At 63.0% G+C, this 8,568-nt stretch overlaps 1 protein-coding gene across 1 annotated transcript in view; it reads left to right on the top strand.

Annotated features, from left to right (window-relative positions):
* Pax7 (paired box 7) overlaps positions 1-8,568 on the top strand; it is a 121,812-nt gene that overhangs the window by 72,037 nt on the left and 41,207 nt on the right. The gene's annotated exons all lie outside the window — the stretch shown is intronic.

Below are 8,568 nucleotides of genomic sequence, written 5' to 3'. Positions count from 1 at the left end.
ACTTGGGGAAGCAGGACAGACCCCAGGAGGAATGTGAGGGTGGGGGTGGCCCCCATGACCTCGGGGTGTCCCGTGGCCCCCAACTGAAAGAAGAAAGCCAGCCCTACTGTGTGCTGGGTACTGGGCTCTGGCGATAAAGTAGATGAATTAATCAGGTGCTCCCCGGGGTCCCCTCCCAGGTTGGCCTTAGAGATCCAGGGGAGTCCCTTTTTTTTAGGGATGGGGAAAGCGCTGCCCCGGGGCGAGGCACACGGCGGGCTTCCCCAACCCTCTGCTGGACTTGCCCGCCTCAGGTCGCTGGGCCACCTGTCACAGAGGCAGAGTGCGGCCGGAGGGAGCTCGCAGCCCTGGGAGGGAAGCTGTGGCCCTGGGAAGCTCGGGTTGGTGCTTCCGTCTGTCACGACCAAGGTCCGTCCGTGGCTCCTTCATTTAACCGATGGCTGCAGTTCCGATTAGGGACTTGTTCTTGAACATTCTAGAATGTTCTTAATTCTAGGAACCACAGAACGGTTCCCAGTTGCCCTGCCTGGAGTAACACCCAGGATAATAGAAGACACACAGTCCCATCCTCAGGAAGCCCCAGGTGGACCCGCAGCGTCCTCTGAGCGTGGGGCTGGCTGTCACTGGGCACCTCTCCACGTTCCCATCCCTGTGGCCAGCGGGCACCTGCGGGAGGCCCAGTGGAGGAAGGACAGTCCATTTGGACGAGGGACGTGCCCAAGGTTATGTGGCAGGTTGGAGACTGAGCAGGAAGTGCCAGGACCCCGCCCCCCGACTTCCCTTCTGAGGGAGGTCAGGCAGGGTCTGGGCAGCCTGGTCCCTGTCACCGACGGGTCTGGAGCTCAGCCTCTGCTCGCAGTTTTCCTCTCCTGCCCCCCTTCTCACTCCCAGCACGACCCTCATTTTGGAAGTGACCAGAACCGGGCCCAGGAGTTCAGGGACACATCCGGCCTCCGTGGCTGGAGGGAGGCAGGCCCAGGGAGAAAGCCGGGTCCCTGTGACCACAGCTGCTGTCCTTCCCCTCTCTCCCCCAGTGCCGCCCTGGCCACACCTCTGTGACAGGCCCCGGTGGTCAGGTCTTGAGTGGCCAGTGCTGTGTGCTCTGCTCTGCCTGGCCCAGCGGTGGCCCTCTGCTTGCCGGGCGACTTAGGGAGCGAGTGATTGAAATGTCCCAGGGAGGAAGGGGATGAAAGGGCGATGATTTTCAAGATGATCTTAAGCTGTAGGAAGCCTGTAGCTGATGTTGAACTGAGCTCCTCACACAGTGGGCTTGTTCCTGCCCCGAAATATCCCCCCTTCCCAAGCCCCGCAGTAGCTGCATGGAACACCAATGAGATAAAGCGACTGAGTTGGCAGGACGCTCAGGACATCTTCTGCCTCAGCCAGTTGCCGTAGCTGGGTGAACCTTAGATAAGAATTCTCTTTTCCAGGAAGTCTTCCCTGACCAAGTGCCCTTGGCTCAGATGTTTCCCGCCCTTGACATTTATGTCTTCTCTCCCATCTGTGCTTAGTTCACAACTCAGTGCAGAAAACCGAGCTCTGGATCTGTCCTGAGAAAACATGCCTCTGAGTTTTGGCCACATAACTACACAGTACCATTTTAAGTAGGACTGCTTCCTTCTTCCCAGGTCTGTCCCTTCCTGGCAGGAATGGATGAACAGCGCCCTGTGGCGCCTCAGGTCAATATCATGCTCTTAGCCCAGGGCCATGATCTTACCACGCCCCACACGGGGCCCCACATTTTGGGGGTGCAAATCGTCTACCTTAGATTCAGAGCTTAAAACTGATGGGCTGAATGGGACTTCCCGGAGGAGGGAGGGTTCAGTGTGGCCGGTGGGGGTTCCAGCTCCTGCCTGGGGGTTGGGAGAGGGAAGAAGCACAGGACCCAGGTTAGGCAGAGGCCAGGTGGCTCTGCACCCCCCTGGCGTCCCTGCCCTGGGAGGCTCTCAGGCCAGGGGTCTGGTTCTGGGTCCTCGGACCCTTCGGATGCTAGCCGGGAGGGTCTCACCCTTTGCCATCTGGGAAGCCCCTTGAGCGCCCAGTGGAGGGGCGGGGAGCCCCAGCTCAAGACCTCCGAGAAGGATCCAGGCCCTGGAGGGTGGTCCTGGGCAGTCCCCAGACACTGTGCTCCGTTTCCTCCTCTGGGGCAGCGGGTTGCCTTGTTGCCTTGACCCAGGGGTTGGGGATGATGGAGTCCCCAGATGCCCAGTGCCCACAGAACATTCCAGCTTCTCCAGGGAGGGGTAGGGAAGGGGGCTGTGGGGCCTCCCAGGGCAGCAGAGCCTAGGGCTGATGGAGATTCCATCTGCCAAGGACGGCCCTCGGGGGCCCGTGTCTAGACCCTCCTCCGGCTCGAGAGCCCCCTGTTCCCCTTCTCCACCTGGTTGGGACCCCTGCCTGGGTGCAGGAGCTGTGCCGCTTCAGTGGGGGGGCCTGGCTGGGTCCCTGCTCCTCAGGACGGTGTGTGTGTGTGTGTGTGTGTGTGTGTGTGTGTGTGGAGGGGGGCGTCAAGTAGAGCCAGGAACAGCCACGGGTCAGCCCCCCGGCCTCCCCTCCCCGCCTGTCCCCTGTGCTCCCAGAACGGGGCCGGGCCAATTTCCCCTTTGACTCCCCAGCACTGGGAACAGAGTGGGTGCCCAGGACATATGCGAGGTGAATCAGGTGTGGACAGTTTAGCTGTGCCTCAGATGGAAGAGGGTGTCCTCGGGGAAGCCTTCAGAGTCCCCAGTGCGGTCGCGTGTCCTTGAGGTACTCGCTCGTCCCATGGTTCCTTCACTCGTGGGTGCAGCGGATACTCAGGGGTCCCCTTTGTGAGCACAGGACACTCAGCAGGGAGCAGAGGCCCCGAGAGGGCGCATACCCTCCTGGAGGGGGTACTGGTGGCAGCTGGTGGCAGAGTCTTGGGGACAGTAAAACAGAGCGTTCGGCCTGTGCGTCTGTGCCGCGAGCTGCGGAGAGGAGTGCGGATCCCGCTCTGACCCGCTTCTCCCCTGGCGGAGTCCACGGGCCCTGCCCGCTGAGTCGGGGTGCCCGGCTCTGCTGCCCGGCTCAGCCGCTGCGAGCTGCAGGAACCCACGGGCCAAGAGCGGCCAGGGCGCACCGTGCAGAGCCCGTGGTTGCAGGGCAGTGCCCGGCTGGGGGTGTGGGCCTCGTTCCCAGGCTCCTGGCCTTGGTGCCCAGCTGCGTGCCCGAGAGGCTCTGAGGGAGAGGAAAGGGCCTCACGGATGCTTGGCAGTGCCCAGGGCTGAGGTGGGCACCCAAGGGAAACGAGGGTGGAGGAGGAGGCCGGAGGGGCCCTTGTCCCCGCGCTCAGCCCCCCGGGGGGTTAACAGGGAAGGTCCCTGCCTCTGGGTGCCAGGCCCCTCGCCTGCCCCTGTGCGGGTCCAGCCCCTGCAGACAGGACCGGGCCGGGCCAGCCGCTGTTACAGCTGAGCGGTTCTGGGGAGGGGCAGGCCTGCCACACGGCCCCCGCTGGGCTGTAAATGGCTTTTCCATCTTCCGAGGCCGCGCCCAGGCCTGCTTGGTATTCAGGGAGGCTGGCTGCACTCGCCGGCTCTGGCTCTGCCCGAATTACTTGATTAAAACGCATATCAACTATTATGTGATTCGTTCTGTGCGCAGCCCGCGCGCGTGGCCCATGTTAAACTGTAATAAAAGCCGGGCAGGAGGCGGCGGGCTGGGGGCTGGGGCGAGGGCCAGGGCTGGAGGGTGACTGTGACGGACCCCAGGCTCGGCCAGTGCTGGCTTCTGTGACCTGGGGCGACAGGGACTGGTCCCTCCTCCTGCCTGGCTTCCTCCACGAGAGAGAGCCAAGGGCAAGGTGGGGGTGGGAAGAGGCCACCTTGGTTTTCAGGAGCAGAAATGGACTCCAACATCACCCAGGGACCTGGCAGTGGCCGAGTCTGTCACCCTGTCACCGGGCTGGGCGTGCTGGGGGCTGGGGTTCTTTTCCAGCCTGGGACCCCGGGGGACACCTGTGAAATGGGGCTCGGCTGCCATCTCGACCCTCCCAGCGGCTCTGGAGGCCGGCGTCAGGTCAGTGAAGGGCTGTGACTGTAGAGGGCTGTGCCCACGTGCAGGGGGCTGATTTGCAGGGGGTGAGTCCAGAAGGAACCCCGCCGTCGCCCCGCCCGGCTGCACTCAGGAGTGAGCCCACTCTGCCCCAGGGTCCCCCAGCCCGGGACACCCGCAGACCACAGTCACAGTCAGGCAGCGCCTTGACCCATGGGTGAGCTTTGAGAGCCAAGGGCAGGCCCTGAGCCCGCGGGGATGGGCCTTGCTGGGCAGACTGCCCCTGAGCTGGCTGCCCGGGATGAGCAGGACCCCCCCCACCATGGCAGGGGCGACCCTGAAGCAGAGGGAGCTGTGGTCACAGCCCCTGGCTCTTCCGTTTAAGGAAGCCAGAGCTGGGCAGGGAGGCCCGCGGAGGGCGGAGTGTCTGGACACTGGGCCGCGTCGTGGTGGTGGGGCCTCCTGGCAGAGCCAGGGCTTCCTGGCCCACCGGGCAGTGGGCAGCCATTTCCCAGAGGTGGGCGGGGGCTCTGAAGGAGGCAGGGTCTGGGGGTAGCTGAGCATCACCCCAGAAACTTCACATCCGCCGTCGCTGACCTGCCGGGCTGCACCCCACCCTCAGCCTGGCCGGACCACAGGCCCTGCCCTTCATTCCGTCCTCAGGCTGCTCGGTGGCTTTCGCAGGTCACCTGGGTGTCCTGCTGATGGAGGCCTGTCCTGTGCCCAGGTCACCTGGAAACAGTCTTTCCACCGCTGACCCGGGAATCCTCAGGCCCAGGTACCCCCCCACACCCCCCCGTCACACTGGGGGCTTCTGACGGGGGAAGCTGTTCCCCCTGCGAGATCGGGGGCCTCCCCAGCCTCCCGGCAGAGACAGGATCCAGGAACCTGTGTCCTGCACCCTGCCCTGTCTCGGGCCATCTTCAGACCAGGGCCTGGCCCTAGGGACGTTACCCTCAGCTGCTGGAAAGGCCGGGCTGACCAGGAGGCCCCTCTCGGCCGCCCGTAATGAATGCGTTCCCATGTCCATCCCCCACGTGCCCCCACCCCACGCTGACTGCTCAGCGCCTGGCTTTTGGTGCGTGGAGGACTCAGCCCCCGTCAGCAGGGCTCTCTGCGGCCAATCCCACTTCATCCTGTTGATTAATTTAACTCAGAGGCTAAAGGGTTCCTGGGGGCGGGGAGGGGGAAGGGCGCCAGGCGGGTGGAGGCGAGAAGCAGCAGAGTCAAGGCCCCTTCTTACCCTGCTGTGCCCGGTCGCCCCTCCACGCCACCCCGTCACCACCCTCGTTACCACCATCATCAACAGTAATGATCCCGTGTCCTTTCTCGTCCAAATTATTCTCGAAGACTGTTTTCCATTGCACCCCCAAAGCCATCCAGTGCCGAAGGCAGGGGTGCGCTTTTATCCTCATTTTTACAGCCGAGAAAACCCAGGTCCAGAGACAGGAAGAGACTTATCCAAGGCCACACAGCAAAGGAAAGACAGAGATCAGGACCCAGTTATCAGGTCCCCAAGGCTGTCACACTCCCTGCCAATCAGTCCCTTCCTCACTATCCCTCTCCATGGTCTTATGGGGGCTGTGTGAGCTCCTTGAAGTGACTGAACCTCTCTGAGCCTTGGTTTTCCTATTTTTTGGGGGGCAGGGGTACCAGGGATTGAACTCGGGCACTCAGTCACTGAGCCACATCCCCAGCCCTATTTTATATTTTATTTAGACACAGGGTCTCACTGAGTTGCTTAGCACCTTGCCATTGCTGAGGCTGGCTTTGAACTCGCAATCCTCCTGCCTCAGCCTCCTGAGCCACTGAGATTACAGAGGTGCACCACTGCGCCCGGTTTCCTTATTTTAAAAAGAGCCAGTTGTCCCAGCTTCATAGACCTGTCATGTGAACAGCACAGAGAAGCCCCCCACACCCTCAAATGGGGGTCTCATCCCCTGTGAGGCCGGGGAGCGGGTGGAAACTCTCCTTCAGGGGACTGAAGTCACATATAGACTGTGGTCCCCTTCTCCTAAGATGTGTCTGCGTCTCTGCGGGTGGAGGACAGTCTTGCTGTCCCTTCTCAGCATCCCAAGAGTTGTTATGGCAACACATCATCCCACAGTGTCCTCCAGATCCTCTCAAACAGCAGAGACCTGCGGGCTTGCTCGCTTCCTCCGCCTGGGCTGCTGTCTGGGTCTCTCTGGCCCCACGGGCTCCCCAGATCCTGCTGATCCAGGGAGGGGGAGCTGGGGGGCAGGGGACCAGAGCAGAGGTCCATGGTGGGCTAGGATCTTGGAGAGCAGAGGCATGGGGTGGGGCAGAGGCACTGAGCCTGGGCAGTGGACGGAAGCACCTTGAACTGGGCGCCTCTGCCTGAGACAGATGTGGGTCATTTGGTCATTGTCACAGTTTTGGTCACAGCCTGATAGTCTGCTGTTATTTCCTTAGGGCTTTACTTTGTACAGAAGCGCCGTAGAGACCTTGTTCAGGGGAGCAGCGCTCCTGCCCGGGAGCCCTGAGTGCCGGCTCCGGACCTTCAGTGTCCTGGAGTGTCCCCGCGGGCAGCTCTGGGCCCAGGGCTGCCCCTGCCCTGAGGGGAGGTGTGGGAGGCAGGTCGGAAACAAAGCCAAGCCCAGTGGAAAACAGCTCTCCAGTGGCACAAGGTGGTGTCCAGGTGCCCGAGGCCACACGCGGCCAGGAGGCCACACGGCACAGCGTGGGTGGAGAGCATCCCGTCACCGCCGAGGCTCTGTGCGCAGCCTGGGCCACTAGCCTGGGCTGCCTCCAGGGCGACTGTGCCCCTCCCTCAGGGGACCGCCCTCCGACTCCCGGCTCTGAGGACAATCTGTGCCGGGGTCTCGCCTCTGACAACCCTGATCCCTGTCCTGCCTGAGCCTGAGGGTCCCTGCACGGGTGCCACTCCTGCGTCCCTGGCCACCTGCCACCGCCAGGTCCTCCTTCAGAGCCGCGCTCGCCCTCCTTGTCCCCATCAGGAGTCAGGCCCGCGGCGAGTTCCAAGGCGTGAGTCCCTGGGATCAGTCGTCTCTGGCTCTGAGCCCCAGGCGTGCCAGGGAGGGGCCGGGATGCCAGCTGGACCCGCGCCGTCTGCTCTCGGTGTCAGAGGGGGCCGGGCAGCTGGCAGCCCGGGCCGTGAAGGGCAGGGGAGGGGTCGGCCCTGTCCCCAGATCTGCCCTCAGCAGTGAAGGGAGGACTGGCTTGGTTCCCTGGGTGTATGGCATGATGTCACAGCTGGGGACAGCCTGGCAGTGGTCAGTAAGGCACAGGGACGACTTCCCAACGGGTGAGGTAAGGGACGGGGAGAAGGCACCCAGGGCACAGCAGAGGATGTTGCCCCAGGCAGCTGGGCTGCAGGTGGACGCCGCCCCCTTCCCCGAGTGACCTGCAGGGCAGCACGGGGTGGACCGCCCACCGTGCCCTTCAGCAGCGAGACCTCTGCCCGCCGTCCCCTCACCTCCTCTGCGTCGAAGGGGCCGAGCTCATCTTTGTTTCCGTTGCTTTACAACGTGTGGGGGGGTCGCTCCTCGTGGGGTCCTGGGCGTCACTTAGCTGGGCACGGCAGGGTGTGCCCTGGAGTTGGTGAGCAGGTGGGACCGCAGCCGAGTGCGGAGGGGACCCTGGCAGCCTGGACACTCCCCTCTGCGGTTCCGCGACTCAGTTTCTCCCATCTGTAGTGTGGGCCTGTGACGCCGTGTCCATTCAGGCAAAGCAGATGCTCAGTAAACGGTCTGGTGAGGGAATGAATACAGACCCAGGGTGTTTTCCAGGACTCCAAAGATGGAGGAAGGAAGGAAGACAGAGGCAAAGAGGAGAGGGAGAGAGCAGCAGCTGGAGGAGGAGGACGTCAGGGCTCTCTCCCTGCCCCCCTACCTTCCTGCTCCCCTGCTTGCTTCTCTCACCAGCTCCTCCCCCACGCTCCCCACAGGCCCTCCTGGTGGGTGGGGCAGAGCTTCTGAGCCCTGGCTAGGGACCTCCCTGGTAGCACCCCCTTGACAGTGTCAGAAATGGGCAAGAGGCAGGGAATCAGTGGGGGTGGGGAGCCAGTTCAGTCTCAGCCCCAACCGTTGGGAAGCTTGATCAAGCCCTTCCTGAAGCTTCCCCAGGCTGCAACTGGGGCAGAAATGGATTTCTGGCCTGAGAGCCCCTTCCAGTGCCAGGGAGCAAGCTGGCTCCAGCTTCCTGCTCTCTCTGCACAGGAAACCAAAGCCTTCACTCACCTCCAGGCTCCAGGGTGGAAGTTAGTAGGAGTCAAGAGGTGGGGGCCATGGCCCAACCAAGATCACCCAGGTGAGGTCCCCTCCTCCAGGCTGGGAGGTCACTGAGAGATCTGGGAGTGTCCCAGAAGGGCCTGCCTGTGGAAGTCACATAGTCCAAACGTTTCATGCTACATGTAGGGAAACTGAGGCCCGCGGGAAGCTAGCCTCCCTAGAGCAGAGGCAGGCAGGAGTCTGAGCTCCCAGACACCACTGTGGGGCCCAGTAGTGCCTGTGAGGGGGAGAGCAGGAGCCGGAGGAGGACCGTCAGGTGCACGGTCAGTCGTGCCCCCTCCACTCT

The sequence above is a fragment of the Marmota marmota genome, unplaced genomic scaffold (assembly GCF_001458135.2).
Source record: "Marmota marmota marmota unplaced genomic scaffold, marMar, whole genome shotgun sequence".
NCBI lineage: Eukaryota > Metazoa > Chordata > Mammalia > Rodentia > Sciuridae > Marmota > Marmota marmota.
The sequence above is the reverse complement of the archived record's forward strand: the minus strand, read 5'-3'. Positions and strand labels throughout refer to the sequence as shown.